Source organism: Miscanthus floridulus, chromosome 14 (assembly GCF_019320115.1).
Source record: "Miscanthus floridulus cultivar M001 chromosome 14, ASM1932011v1, whole genome shotgun sequence".
NCBI lineage: Eukaryota > Viridiplantae > Streptophyta > Magnoliopsida > Poales > Poaceae > Miscanthus > Miscanthus floridulus.
The window spans coordinates 69804776-69821472 of NC_089593.1; positions in this window are offsets into that span (position 1 = coordinate 69804776).

A 16697-nucleotide genomic window follows, 5' to 3' on the forward strand; every position below is an offset into this window, starting at 1 on the left:
GATTTAACAGCAGGATCTGCCCTATTATCCTTTCTTGATTGTTATTCAGGATATCACCAAATCGCATTACAGGAACAAGACCAGAGCAAGACATCTTTCATCACTCCGTTCGATGCCTATTGCTACAAGACCATGTCGTTTGTACTCAAGAATGCTGGTGCCACATACCAAAGAGCTATCCAAACGTGCCTTGGTGATCAGATCGGCGAAAACATAGAGGCATATGTGGATAACGTAGTAGTAAAAACAAAGAACCCGGACACACTAATTAAAGACTTAAAGCAAACCTTCAAAAACCTAAAAAAGTGGAGGTGGAAATTGAACCCAAACAAGTGTGTATTCGGAGTCCCTTCAGGACAACTACTCGGATTTTTGGTCAGTCACCGCAGGATTGAAGCCAACGCCAAGCAAATTCGAGCCATAACAGAAATGGGCCCTCCTCGAAGTGTCAAAGATGTGCAGAAACTAACAGGCTGCATGGCGGCCCTCAATCGTTTCATCTCAAGACTCGGCAAAAAGGGTTACATTTCTTTAAACTACTAAAGAAGACAGACAAGTTCGAGTGGACAGAAGAAGCCAACGAAGCTTTCAAGAGACTTAAGGCATACCTCACCTCCTCGCCTGTTCTCACACCTCCAAAGAAGAATGAAGACATGATGCTATACATTGCGGCAACTTCTACTATGATCAGCACAACAATTGTCGTAGAAAGAGAAGAAGAAGGGCGCGTATATAAAGTACAACGCCCTGTATACTACATCAGCGAAGTACTGTCAGAATAAAAAATCTGGTACCCGCATGTGCAAAAACTACTCTACGCCCTCCTGATCACTTCACGCAAGCTTCACCACTATTTTGAAAGCCACAAGATTACCGTGGTGATAGATTTCCCACTCGGAGACATCCTACACAATAGAGATGCAACATGGCACATATCTAAGTGGGCAGTTGAACTTGGTGCTCTCAATATCAATTTCACCCCACGGATGGCAATAAAATCTCAAGCCCTTGCTGATTTTATTGCCAAGTGGACATAAATTCAACAACCTATGTCAAATACCATCCTTGACCATTGGAAGATGTACTTTGATGGATCACTCAAGCTAGGCAGAGTCGGTGCAGGCGTTCTCTTCATCTCTCTAGACGGAAAGCAACTCAAGTATGTCCTTCAGATATTATGGCAAGCTACAAATAATGAAGCAGAATACGAAGCCCTCATCCACGGGCTCCGAATGGCAATTACCCTTGGAATCAAGCGATTACTCGTATATGGCGATTCGGCGGTAGTCGTCAACCAAGTCAACAAACATTGGGACTGCACCAAAGAAAACATGGGTGCTTACTGTGCTGAAATACAAAAACTCAAAAAACATTTTTAAGGATTGGAAATTCTACATGTCCTGCGTGATTCTAATATTGCAGCAGACATCCTCGCCAAGCTCGGATCAGACAGGGCGAAGGTACCACCCGGTGTATTCATAGAGGAGTTATCAGCTCCCTCTATCAAACAACCCGGTGAGATAACCCCTGAACTCCTAGCTAAAGGCATCCAGATTTTGGTAATCACCACCTCATGGACCCAGGTTTTTATCGATTACATCAAAGAGAATAAGTTGCCAGCAGAAAAAGCGAAGGCTACCCGAGTTGTTCGTAGAAGCAAGAACTACGTCCTAGTAGGGGACAAGCTATACAGAAGAGCCGCATCATTAGGAGTACTCCTAAAATGTGTCTTGTTTGAAAAAGGCAAAGAAATCTTAGACAAAATACACTTAGGTTGCTGTGGAAATCATGCTGCTTCAAGAACACTAGTCGGCAAAGCATTCTGCACCGGATTCTACTAGCCAACCGCTTTGAAAGATGCAGAAGAACTCATTAGAAAATGCAAGGGTTGTCAAATGTTCGCAAGACAAGCTCATGTACCAGCTCACAATCTCATCTGCATCCCACCCGCTTGGCCTTTCTCCTGCTGGGGGCTCGATCAAGTAGGACCTCTCAAGAAAGCAAAGGGCGGTTTTGAGTACATCTTTGTAGCAATTGACAAGTTCACCAAGTGGATTGAATACAAACCACTCGCAAAATACAACGCAGCCAAAGCAGTCGAGTTCATCCAAGACATTATGCATCGTTTCGGCATGCCCAATCGAATCATCATAGATTTGGGTTCTTCCTTTACAGCTACAGAATTCCAAAGTTGGGCACAGGATTGCGGCTTCGGCATAGATTACGCATCAGTCGCACATCCAGAAGCCAACGGACAGGTAGAAAGGGCTAATGGACTCATACTAGCCGGATTAAAACCAAGATTGTATGAAGAACTAGTGGACTATGGGTCCAAATGGATTGAAGAATTACCCAAAGTAGTATGGGGGGCTACGAACTCAAATAAGTAGAGCCACCGGATATTCACCTTTCTTCCTAGTTTATGGATCAGAAGCCGTATTACCTGTCGACTTGATCTGGACATCACCAAGGATAGAACAATATGACGAAGGAGAAGCAGAACACACCGGAAGATTAGAACTCGACAGTACAGAAGAAGTCAGAGTAAACGCTACCATTCAATCAGCCAGATACCTCCAAGGTTTAAGACGACACTACAACAAGAATACCCAGCCTCGATCACTCCAAATCGGAAACCTAGTATTAAGAAGGATACAAAAAACTAGCGGACGCCATAAACTACTCAGTCCATGGGAAGGTCCTTTTATTGTCACAAAAGTCACCGGACCAGGCACGTACAAGCTGATAACTGAAGATGGAAAAGAAGTCAACAATACATGGCACATCAGCCAACTAAGAAGATTCTACACATGAAAACAACACAAGGAAGAACATATATACAAGCCACAAGAGGTCAACGTTCATGATCAATAAAGATGGTGTTCCTCGACAAGATACGCCTTACTATGGCTTTCCCCCAGTTGTTTTCACTAAGCATGTAAATGTTCATGATCAATAAAGATGGTGTTCCTCGACAACATATATCTTATTACAACTTTTCCTGAGTTGTTTTCACTAAACACACCGGCCGAGAGCAAAAGAGCTGAAAAGATGCTTAAGCCCGCCGATGAGGGTAGCTAATAAGCTAACACCCGAACCAAAAAAACAAAATGGCTGAAATTATGCCTGAGCATACCGGCTAAGAGCAAAAGAGCTGAAAAGATGCTTGAGCCCGCCGATGAGGGTAGCTAATAAGCTAACACCCGAACCAAAAAAAGCAAAATGGCTGAAATTATGCCTGAGCATACCGGCTGAGAGCAAAAGAGCTGAAAAGATGTTTGAGCCCGCTGATGAGGGTAGCTAATAAGCTAACACCCGAACCAAAAAAGCAAAATGGCTGAAATTATGCCTGAGCATACCGGCTGAGAGCAAAAGAGCTGAAAAGATGCTTGAGTCCACCGATGAGGGTAGCTAATAAGCTAACACCCGAACCAAAAAGCAAAATGGCTGAAATTATGCCTGAGCATACCGACTGAGAGCAAAAGAGCTAAAAAGATGCTTGAGCCCGCCGATGAGGGTAGCTAATAAGCTAACACCTGAACCAAAAAGCAAAATGGCTGAAACTATGCCTGAGCATACCGGCATAGAGCAAAAGAGCTGAAAAGATGCTTGAGCCCGCCGATGAGGGTAGCTAATAAGCTAACACCTGAACCGATCCTAAGATGTTTTTACAAACAGGGCGAGTTAAGCAAAAAAAGCTAAAAAGAAGAAGCTGAAGATGCTTGAGATCGCTGGTCCTAAGTCTTTTCAGTACTAACAAGAACAAAAAGGTTGTAAAGACAAAGATCTACTTACCCTGAGTTGTTTACACGACAGCCAGACAAGCACTCGACAAATCAAGAAAGTTTGTCAAGACAACGATCTACAAATACCGAGTTGTTTACATGGTACAGATGAAAGCCTGACGAGCAATTGACAAAATCAAGAAGATTTGACAAGACAACGATCTGCATATACTGAGTTGATTACACAGCGCAGATAAAAGCCATACAAACGCTCGACCTATCAAGGAGCGATCCTACAACGGATAAAACAACACGACCACCACAAACTATGGATGCGCACCACGACCAACAAACAACTACTCGGAAAAAATTTCGATCACTTGGACAACTCATTTAAAGAATAAACAAGACGAAGACATCAAGGCAAAGAAGACATCAACAAAAAATAAAGGATCTTCATTCAAAAAGAAGTATAATATCCTATTACAGAAGCTAGAGTACAAAGGTCAATTACATCAAGCGTCGTCATTAGGAGAAGAAATATCAATATTAAGATTATCTACAATCCTCCTGGCTAAATCTTCGACCTCAGGCTCCACCTTTTCAACGACATCCAGATATTCTTGACTCTTGGCTTCCTCAGCAATCTTGGACAAAGGCATCTCCGGAGAAAGAACCCGGACCTGGGCAAGAACATTTCTGGTACATAGTTGGGCGCACCTCTTCACAAACTCCTGGAAACGGGTCGGAACTTGGGGAATAAACTGAGCCCAAGATTGACCATCATCCGATGGAGTCCGAAGAAGATCGGCTACTGACCGAAATGATTTCCACAAAGCATTCTAGTTCTCAGTAGCCGTCGCCAACTTACCAGTCAAGACTTCAACCATTTTTTGGACCTTCACAAGATCCCTGTCAGCTCCACGCCTAATCAACTTGGCAAGCACGAGTTCTTCTTCAGCACGAGTAATTACCTCTTCAGCCCTATTGTGACTATTGCGAGCAAGTGTCTTCATTTCCTCAATACCCTCCGAGAGATTCTACTTTTCAACTTGGAGAGCTAGACCAAGCACCAAAAAACAAGTCAGCAGAAAGAGAAATTTAAATACAAAAGGAAACAAAAAGAACCTGCAATACCATTGCACTCATTCTTCATGGCCTCCACATTCTTCAAGGCCTCCTGGATAGCAGCATCCCTCTGCTTTTCTGCCTCAACAACCTGGGCATGGAGAGCTTTTTCCTCCATTTCATGCATTTGACGCTCGGTCTCCATCTCAGCCCGATAGAGGTCAAGCTCTATTTTTAGGGCACTAACCTCAGAAGACAACTTTTTCTCAGTTTCAAACGAGAAAAAGAAGCCGGTATGATCCCAAGAAAAAGACTGAACAAAGGAGAGAGAGAGAAAAACAAGACATAAGAACAGAAGAAAGACGAACATCCAAAGAAAGAACTTCAAAAAAACTTACCTGGAGTTTTTCCCCAAAAGAAGTCGAAAAGGTTCCCCAGGCAGCGGTCAGCTCTGACAATCGATGAGTGGCATCGAATTGTTGCACCACATCATCATCTAAACGCTTAACGCCACTAGCACGAGGAGCAGAGGGAGAAGCTGGCCAAGGCAAAGAAGACAAGACTAGGGCTGTAACCTAGGAAGCCCCAGCTACCTCCTCAGATGGCTCTACCACCACGGCCATGGTCACCTCCGAAGCCAGCAAATCAGCAGCTGCATGACCACCAGGGAACCCTGTCTCCCTCACAGCCACCTCGCCGACCGTACATCCTAGGTCTTGAGACTCAGTACACAGGGGCGCACCAGAAGACTGACAAGAAGTCAACTGAAGGTTAAGGGAAGGCGAGGGTCTGCAAGATGATAAGGAAACTCAACGATAACAATATGAATCAAAAAAAAGGAAAACAAAAGCAAAGAAACAAAACGAGGATTCACTCACTCAGCTATCTTCTTCTTCATAAAACCAACAGAAGACCTTAGAGGAGGAACTATAGCAGCAAAAATATCACCACCACCTACGACAGGAGTGGCATGGTCGGTACCGGAGCCCTAGAAGAACTTGAGGTCGACGACCGCTTACTACAAGAGAACAAGGTCAAAGTCAGAACAAAAAAAGGTGTTCAACAGCAGAAAAACAAGAAAACAACTCACCGACGCATAACAAGGGCCGCATCATCATCCTCATCTTCCTCACTCTCAAACATGGCAACCATAGTGCCATCTAAAAAAGAAGAAAAGTACTCGGTTAAAGGCAAAAACAAACAACAAAAAGACAAAACATATTAATATGCTCACCTAGGAGCATGCTACCTATAACTTGAGTACCTGGACGAGTACTCGATTGGCGAGACTTCTTGGTAGCAGACAAACCAAAAGAAGAACAATCTGTTCGCCCCCTTTTTCCGACACTACGAGGAGCTCGAGGAACTAGACGAGGAACATACTCTACATATGTGTCAAGAACTACCGAAGAAACACCAAGAAACATCGCGGTGGTTTGAAACTTACTGGTTAAAGATGCCCCAGCAAGATTCTCCCCAGTCTCCACAACGGCAAGGCAGTCATCAAGGGGGATTGGATCAACGAAGTTGCGCCCCCAATTCCTATAAAAGAGTAAAACAACTAGACGAGAAAGATTAAGTGAAAAGTGGAGACATCAAAGGAAATACAAAAAGTACCCGCATAAGAAAAAACAACTCACAGCAGGAGGCGGGTTGTTAGCGCAATACTCAGGAACAGTATGTGGGACGATGCTTACTCCTTTCAACATCTTCCAAAGGCGCTCGAGCACCTCCTCACCAGTCAACTCAAGGGCAGGGACCATACGAGAAGGGTCCTCAGCCCCAGAGTATTCAAAACCATAATTCTCTCGCTCCTTCAGAGGTTGAACACGGCGGCAAAGAAAACTAGAAACGATCCCGAAGCCGATCAAGCCTTGCTATTTCAGAGCACATATCCTCTCAAGAAATGGCTTGATCGCCTGGAGCTCATTCACCGTCAGGGGATTCTTTTCCCATCGGTCGTGAACCACGGGACCAGAACCAGAATGAACAGCAAGAGGAGGAATCATATTGGTGGCATAAAACCAGTCGGCATGCCAATCCCTCACAGAATCAACCAAGTCATAATCAAAGAATTTACTCTTACGACCCTGACAAAACTGAATCCCGCAGCCACCGAGAACATGGGTGTCATCGCTGCGGGGTTGGGGTTTCAGACGGAAGAAGTAATGAAAGAGAGAAAGAGAAGGAGGAATTCCAAGAAAAGTTTCACAAAGATGAACAAAAACAGAAAGATGAAGGACAGCATTGGGAGTAAGATGGTTCAAGCTAATCCCAAAATAACTAAGAAATCGATGAAGAAAAGCAGAAGCAGGAAGGCAGAGTCCGGCACGGATAAAGGAGAGAAAAAGAACGATCTCACCAGGCCTAGAGTTGGGACCCGATGCTGGCTTGGAGCTTTCCACTTAGCAATGTCCTTGTCCTGGATCAGGCAATCATTGACAAGCTCGCGCAACTGATCCTCAGTCATAGTCGAAGCCGGCCAGATCTTCTAAGCAGCCCTCATGGCCATGAACTCTTGATTTTCAATCACAGAAAGCGATGCCTCCTCATCTACAAAGGTCGCCTAGGACTTGCTCGCTGATTTCTTCCTACCCATATACTAGTGAAAGCAATAAAGCACTAAGAAACGAGGATGCTCAGACGGCGGCGCTCAGATGACGGCGACAATAGCGACGACAGAGTTTTGAGGACTAGGGTTTCAAGTCAAAAGCAGGGCAGCAAAGAAAAAGAAGAAAGAAGGCCTTTAAATAGATTTTTATAGCAATAAAAATGTGGCCCACTAGGCCCATTTAAACACGGCATGAGAACGCAACGGTCCATTTCCCAACACAACTGACACAGCTGAAATGACGGACGACACACTTCTACACAAAAGTACAGTTCAACAGGCATATTTCAGACTTATCCATCCAACACTGAGGCAGAGTTATCATAATGCTACAAAAAGGACTCATCAAACATGAAGCAATGAAGGGTTACCTCACAAGGAACACAAGAACCTGGTTCTTATAGAAACAACTCAGGAATCTCATAAACAACCAGGACATAAGCAGAAAAAGAATGAAAACTCAGAAGACAAGATTCTTTCCATTATAAATAGCTTCAAAAAATACAAGATTACACATCTTACAAGACCCAACGAACTCGGTACTGCGACGAGCAAGGTAGCAAAAAGGAACCCGGACACAACTAGGCTCTAGAACGACTACGTGTTCCAAATTACTACTCGATAGAACAAACCGCACTCGGCTACACTGTTTTCTTCAAAGGATGAACGCAGTACATCCGAGGCGGAAGTCAGCAGCACAGCGGGACAACATGGACTAGGGAAGGCCTGTAGGCATCTGTCTACCCAAGTCCGATGTGAGGCTGGATCTGGCGTTCATCTACACCGGACAATCGCAGGGCAGGCAAGGGGGATCTCCCTAGAACTGCTGGATGAAGGAACGTATCCCACATCACAAGGCTTCCTCCAACTATCGCCACATACTTCCTAGTACAATGCCACTGCGAGATTAGTCTACCTCTAATCTCTATCACAAGACTCCCTCCAGCTACGACAAGATATACAAGAACTACAAGATACGCCCGGAGGCTGCTCTACTTCACAAACTATCATATTCATGACTACACAAATTTCAGACCACGCAACAAAATGCTCGATGAATCAAAACAGCACACCAGGAGGGTATTTATAGACCAAAGAAGCGGTGCACATGGACCAGGAGCACCAACGGAACAAACCTAACAAAGGACATAGTGAAAAGATAGAATTCAATGAAAGAGGACTCATGCATGAAGGAACAGCACTCAAGGACGAGCATATTCAGAAGGATATACCAACACTGTACAACTCATGAACAAACAACATTTACACTCAACCACCACTATACAACTGCATCTGACAACAACAGACTACTAGAGAATATGCCAAGACCCTGTATCCAAGTTCTTTCTGAATAAAAGAACCCAGATATATGCTCGGGGGCTACACTCACAGTTTTCAAACAATATAAGATTCAAGACCCTCCAACTTTTTGTTCCAAATAGCAAGAGGCTCGGGGGCTACACTCAGTGAGTGCACTTTTTTCTTTGAAAAAAGCGCACGTCACCAAGAAGACTTCTTCAAGATAGACCACTTCAAGGCCTCAAGACAAGAAGAACTCGGACCGAGCTATATCCAAGTTCTTTTTGATAAAGAACCCGGGTATACGCTCGAGAAACCTTCAACGAAGAATTAGAGCAATTTCAAGACAAGACCCTCCAGCTCCTTGTTCCAAATAAGCAAGAGGCTCAGGGGCTACACCCAGATGGGAGTACTTTTTTCTTCAAAAAAGCACACACCACTCGAAGATCCCAAGAAGCGCTACACGGTTTCACTCAAGAAAGCACTCGGAAGACGCTTGTTCCTGCTCGGCAAGACCTGAAGGAACAAGACGAGGCTTCCAGAGCTCAACCATGAAGTGCTCGGGGTCTTGTCGATACAGGACCCATGGGATACCCTACAAGGAAGGGAGAAGATCTAGTCTAACTAGGATTCTTTCCACGTAATCTTAGTAGTAGTATTATTCTGTAATCCTACTAGGAACTCTCATTGTAAACCGACTAGGACTCTGACCTCCTGAGTATATAAAGGAGGGCAGAGTTCCTGGGGAAACAAGATAACACAACACTTTATAATCAATCCAACGCAAAGGCTAACGCTGAACTAGATGTAGGGCTATTACTCAATCACGGTCGAGGGCCTGAACCAGGATAAATCAACTGTCTCTTGTGTTAACCATTGAGTTCTGCATATGCTGAAGCTCGAACAAACTACCCCGGGTACCCCCATGGCAGGCTATCGGTGGTGAAACATCGATAGGTGCTTATGGTACCTAAGTAACTTGCTCAACTTATTCCTACACCTACAAACATGCACAACCTAGTAGCATCAATTAGAGGCTCACAAAATATGAATTAAATGCGATGTAAATATAGAGTGAGCCAAACCAGACATAGAAGACACATCGATTTGTCTGACTAAAGTTTGAGCCTCACAAAGTGAGCCATACATCTCCATTATAGAAGCCGTGAGTGACCAACAAAGGTCAACTCTAGCTAGGTTCAAATGATCTCTTTCCACTCTCCACTAATATGATCTCGTTTCCTTTTTCATAGGCATGATCAAGCCCTCACAAACTTCTAGCCATGCACCACAACTTGGTGACTCGTCGGCAACCACTATGCCATATAGGAGCAAGGCTCCAAGAGTAACAAATGCTTCACATGAACTTGATGTCACCACAAAGTGCTCAAGGGTTGCTTAACTCACTTTTGCTCACACACAATCGATTGTGGCTAAATTAATGCACTCAAGTCCCACAAAGTATAAATTGGGATATCTCTCTAGGCTTTGCTATTGTATATGGACATGGGAAAGCTTCAACAACCAGCCAAGGACCAAGGTGGGGGGTATTATAAATAGACTAACCCCAAAACTAGTTGTTGGTTGCCTAGCCATCCAAAACTAACTTGATCGATTTGGTTAGCCAGCCTAGCTGGTTTTCCAAAGCACTAGCCATTGGGGCTCTAACACATTGTGTAGAGAGTAGGAAAACCAATTTCCCTCACTAGTGCTTATCTCTTGATTTTCTCACTTGGGTTTGTTTTGAGCACTTCTGGATCACATCCGGTACATATTGTTGCATCCCTCTTGATTGTATGACATGCATATACTCAAGAAATATAAATTCACAATTAATACCACTTGAGCTTGTCATTCGTTGAATAATGTTGCCTTTTCAATTTGATCGACTTGAGGGCTTTTAACACCTTCAATGTTCTGAGCTACACTACCTTGAGCTATGGCTTTGAGTTTATCAAACTGTTTGATGAAGACTCTGCTTATCAACCAAAGTCACTTCTCCAATGATTTGATCCTCCACATCAACATGACACCCATGGCTTGATTAGTACCTAGACTAAATGGAAGTGCTTTCCTCTTCACTATATCTAGGTTCCGCCAAGCAGTCACTTTCCCTTCACTGTTGCTTAGTATCTCGAAGCCTTCCCTTGCTATCTTTACCTTGTCAAGCCACCAAGTCACATCTTGTTTTGAATCAACTATTAAGCACACATTGTATCCATTTCATTTATATTGTTCTCTTCATCATTATGAATACCATTCTTTATTTTGATTGAACAAGCTTCAAGAGTAAGGACATTCCATATGCAATTTCTCATGTCTCATTTATACTTGAGACACATAATCTTGTCAATTCATTTTATCAATATGCCTTGGGCTCATTTTTCATTTGTATGTCATTTGCTATATTTGACCCCAACTATAACAGGGCACACTTGGGACTAAATATCTACACTAAATACCTACAAGTCTCATGAAACACAGCTATCCCTTAATCGTGTTGTCATTTAATCAACCAAAACCCACTTAGAGCCTGATGCACTTTCGCTTACACATACCTTACATATTAAAATAAATTACAGTGCTACACCAACAAGACCCATAACTTGTGCTTCTACACCAAGCCTTGTTAGAAGAAAGCAAAATTGTAATCACCAAGCCCTGTTATAGTCCTAGATGTAGTATGATAAGGAGGTTGCTGGAACTAGAACCATCTACAGTAACTAGAGTCATCACCCATGTTTCCACCCCAAGTCCTATGATAAGGGGGTATAACTCCTGCAAACTTTTGTTATGTGTCCCTGATGTTGATTCTATTTAGCTGATGTGCTTCTATACTCATTTGTATCCGTAAGGGTTTGGTGGAACTTGAAGGCACCATCGAGCTTGTTGGATGTCCAATCACATCTTTGTTTACTGTTGAGAAGGGAAAGGAAAATGTTGGAAATTTGACTTCGCCAGAAAACACAGCCCCGAGACTTCACAGTTGATCATCATAATTTTGTGCCAAGGTTTGCTTGCAAGAATTAAGAGCGAAGGAGAAATTTTGACTTCGAACAAAACAAGCAGCGAAGACATCTTTTGGACTTCGCTTAACACACGAAGTTGACAAGATTTAGAACTAGAACTCTCAAGACAAAGATACGAAGATATCACTAACGAAAGTAACTTTGAAGATTGACAAAACGATGTGGAGAATGAAGTCTCAAATAGTGAAAAGACAACTTTGCCCCTGTAGTTTAAATGGGTTGTATCAATTAAAGAGAGAGGGGGGGGGGGTATAATGGTCATTAGTATACAAATTACGAAGGCTAGGAGCTTTATAAATACCCCCTCTGACATGTACTGTACGATCATAAAATGATTACAACTCTATGTTTCTGTTCAAGTTTGATGCTTGCGTGATTGTTTCACCCAACATCAAAGAAAATGAAGGTTGTCAGGTTCAAGAAAGTATAGGCTATGCATTGTAACATGTGCCTAAAATCTGTTATTAACCTATATCCTATTGATGTACTTGACGACCAAGTGTGGCTAGAAACATGTTATTTTGTATTGTTGTACTTGATAGCCAAATGTGGCTCAACCATGTTATTTTACATTTCTAGATATGCTTTTGTCAATATTATTTGTTCTATTTGAAGGGCAAGGGTATACTTGTCCAAATTTATGTGTTTTTTATTTGTTTGAGATGGATATGTTATTATATGAGCCATAATGCCTTTTAGTAGGGTGTTATAATGGTTGCTGGCAAAGACACTCTATTTTAGTGGTATGTGGCAAAAGCCACATTTTAACTATGTCTGGCAGCAAATTTTGTCTTTCTCCTACCAGCCGCTGCATCCTTCGCTCCCTCTGCCTCTCCTAGGGAGCACAGCACACCAGCCCAGCGTTGTGCCCATTCCCTTCGCCCGCCCTGGGAGTGTAATCTGGGATACATGCCGCAAGGAAAATAGACCATTGACCCATTTAGTTTGGATTTTTGGTGTTTCATGTTCAACATGACCAAGTTGGACTAATGAATCTACGAGTGTTTGTTTTTTAGTCCGATAGGGTGCTAACGTGACTTGGACAAAGGCGACATGGTGATCCGATGATCAACACATCAAGCAAGTCATTAGAAGCCAAGTAGAGGACCTAAAAGACAAGCAAAGTCTCATGTACGAAGATGGAACCAAGCCGGACACAAAAATCGCAAAAGAAATAAATTGACAGAGGAAAAGGGGCGTTGGACCCTAAGCTACAGCAAACCGTCGGACCATTTGTGAGACCCAACTAATGGGCCAAGCTGGGCCAGGCTGGCGGGCTGGGCTGAATGGATGAGTTACTGTAACTCGGGTTGACGGCGCTGTAGCACCGTGGAGCACTGTAGCAGCCAACCTTTAGTACCACATGGAGAGTTGAAGGAAAAGCTTGGACCTGGGAGGCTGTTAACTCCGGATCGATCCTTTTACGTGAAGCGATGATGAAAGCGTAAGAGAGTTAATTAGCAGGTGTGGTCCATTTAGAGTGGATTCTAGCCATCATCCCAGGTCAGGGCGTTCAAATGATAATCAGAGCCAACTCTCGCGGTTTCCCGGACGCATGGCTCGAGAGCTCGGACAGATTGCGTATGGCTCTGCAAGAGCATGTCACTTGGGCCGGGGAGCTGGAAATACGGACGTGGCCGAGAGAGTCGATCCTGAACATTTGTCCTGTATGAGTAACCTGCTGGTTCGTTAGCTCGACGAGGACGTCGAGTCCCCAAGGGTGGGTGTATGTGAGACCCCACTAATGGGCCAAGCTGGTGGCCTGGGCCGAATGGGCGAGGCACTGCAGCTCGGGTTGCTGGATACTGTAGCACAGCGGAACACTGTAGCATCCGAACTTTAGTACCCCATGGAGAGTTGAAGGAGAGCCTGACTAGCTTAAAAGCTTGGACCTTGGGAGGCTATTAACTCCAGATCGATCATTTTGCGCGAAGCGATGACGAAAGCGTAAGAGAGTTAATTAGCATGTGTGGTCCATTCAACGTGTAGAGTGGATCTTAGCCGTCATCCCGGGTTGGGGCGTTACACCATTTTAGCATGGTCCTAGGTGTCTGGAGAGGAAAAAGGGGTGTCGGACCCTAAGCTACCGTAAAGCATCGAACCATTTCAGCATGGTCCTACGGTGTCCAGAATGGTTCCCGAGAGGGAAAATTGCGTCGGACCATCCGGCGCATTAGGCCACATGTCAGTCGCAGTGGCGCGGCAACGATCACTTGAATCCGACCGTTGGGAGCGTTGGACCCTGTGAACAGTAACAGTCCCATGGTCCTGTAGTTACGTAGAAGTGGGTATCAAGTGACCAATGACTAGTTTGTACTTGGGGCTTATAAATAGGACCCCAACCGGCCAAATGAGGGTTGTTGGAGTGTGCCAAACATAGGGGAGTGTTGAGACTCACCACCAAGTGCTCCAATCACCAAAGTGCTTAGGGAAATATTCAGTGATTAGCTTAGGCGCTTTGCGAAGTGCTTAGGTTAGTTGGACCACTGCTTTGCACTTGCTCTAAGTGTTAGGCCTAGTGTTTAGTTTGGTTTGCATACCTCTTGATCTTAGGTGCTGGTGCGTATCGTGTTTGTACTCGGCGGGGCTTATAGTCTTGCTAGACCACATCAACCACGTTTGTGGTGTGGCCGCCACCGTGCACATCGGAGGGAACAAGGCCTGCAGCGTTTCAGTCAGAAGCTTGATAGTGGAGACGGCGAGGAGCGGTCCGGGAGAGGCTTGCCGGAAGGCACATCGGAGACCCACTTGCACGTGGGGAAGACCTGAGGCTATCCACGTAGTTAACCAACCGGGAGCTTGGCCCTTGCGAGGGGCTCGAACGAGAACTAAGGGAAAGCTTGTACGCTTCTCGATACCTCAGTAAAAATACCAGAGTCGTCTGCAAGGTTTGCATCTCTACCTCATCTTGAGCTTCCACATTTATATTACAATCTTGGTTGTGTGCTTTACCTTTTCTAGTTTAGTTGATAGGCTAGCTAATAAGATTAGAACCTAGGTTGCATAACTCTTTTGCGGTAGAGATAGCAACACATATAGCAACACCTTGGTTGTACATTTAGATAGATTATTTTCTTGCATAGGTTTTGACTTGGTAGAAATTAGAGGTCATAGATTAGAAGTAGATTTTAAATTTTCTAATTCACCCCTCCTCTTAGGCGTCACGGTCCTTACACATGCCACGTCGGCCCAATGCTGCCGCTGCTCCCAAAAGCTTGGCACTGTGCTGCTATCGCATCCGCGCCGGCTGGTCTCTCTGCTCTACCCTCAACCAAAAGTTGAGTGCCCCTTGCCCCCTCCAAAGGCTAATGCACCACATATCGGGAGCCACTCCAAATCAGCGGGCCACTCCAAGTTGGGTGCATCATCCCCCATTCCCTCTACTTGTTCAAGCTTTCTTAACAATGTTACGATTAGAACCAATCTGGGTGTAGAGTTATTTTAATTTGTTAGTTTTTAAAAAAAAATTGTTTGTGGTCTCTTCATCTTGGAATTCAATGAACCTAACAAGATCAAATTAATCAATCTCGCTCATAGCTTTGACTGGAGAGGCTAGCTGCCGCCAGAGCTCCGGTGTTGGTGCTTGCGAACAAGCATGACATTATTCAGGGTGCTCTGCAACTTGTAAAACCACCAGGGTACACGCTAGTTCATCAAGTTCTCCTAGTGGGGGTTTTTCAGTTCATTTGCTGCATGCACACAATAAGTGAGCCTGATTACAATCAGATCCACATGGTAGTGATACAAATGCAGGGAACCAAAGTTTTAGAAGCCTCATCAAGATAGGTGGTCTAGCCGACACGCGCGCTGCAAGGCGAAGTAGCAATGGCTAAATCAAAATGAATAAAGCCCAATATGGTCTTGGCCATTCTCTAGAACCCTATAAGTAGAGATGAGAAGACAACCACAAGGGTGTTGGGGTCACGCTCTAATCTTAGAACGTGTCCCTACAAGATCCAACTTGATACATGACCCATTAGGCCAAAATACGATCACACGGCACTGTCGACCCACGTGTTCTTGGCCACTCCATAACCCTATAACATATTTTGACCTATGTGACAAATAAAAAACGTCACTTTTGCAGGACAGGGCGGTATTTAATTTAATTTTACCCCGTGCACGGTGGATTGCCATGCCCAATATCATGTATAGCCATTGCGTGATGGTTACTCATAGCGCAAAGCAATTTTTTGAAAAAAAAGAAAAGAAAAATCATGATAACAACCGGAGCAGAGATGATTTGGATTTGTCAAGAAATTGCATTTATTTATTTGACTAGGACACACGATTGGGACCGAAGAAATTGCATTCTTATGCGATGGTTGTGCTAAAGTAAATTAGAGCCCAATCGGTAAACTGCAGACAGTACTTGACCTCGAGCCAATGGATGTGTGGGTGGTGTGGGTCTTCCTGGACAAGTGACATATAGAGCAGATTTTGATGTTTCTTCTAGAGCTGTCATCTATTATTTGCCCTGTCGGCCTGTCCATTGATCCTATTGATTTTTTTCTTTTTTTTTCTCGAATACGCAAAAGATTTACGTATCATTGTAATTAAAAAGGAGAGTTTAAACATACACACCACACGCTTCTAAAGAGCGCTCTAGGAGGTCTTACAGTTGTGACCGGACCATCCTAGCAGACTGAAACAAACTTCGATATTACATAAAAGTATACGACCGAACTAGCAGCAGCTCAAAACCTACAGAGCTGGATGGCTCTGCTGGTCACCGCGCGATCCTGCTTCGTCATCCGAGAATAGTCTTCTACTAGTCCTAGCATTGGTCGCCGGGAAAAGCGCCTCCAGAGCCTCCACTTCGCTCGATGTCAAGTTCCCGATGAACAAGTCGTCGTATGCTCGCTTCGACGTGGATGAGATTGGAGCTGCCGGCGGTGCGAAGCCCATCCTCTGCATGAGGAGCACCTCGCCCTGCTTGGAGGTCGGAATGTGCGCCAACGGCTG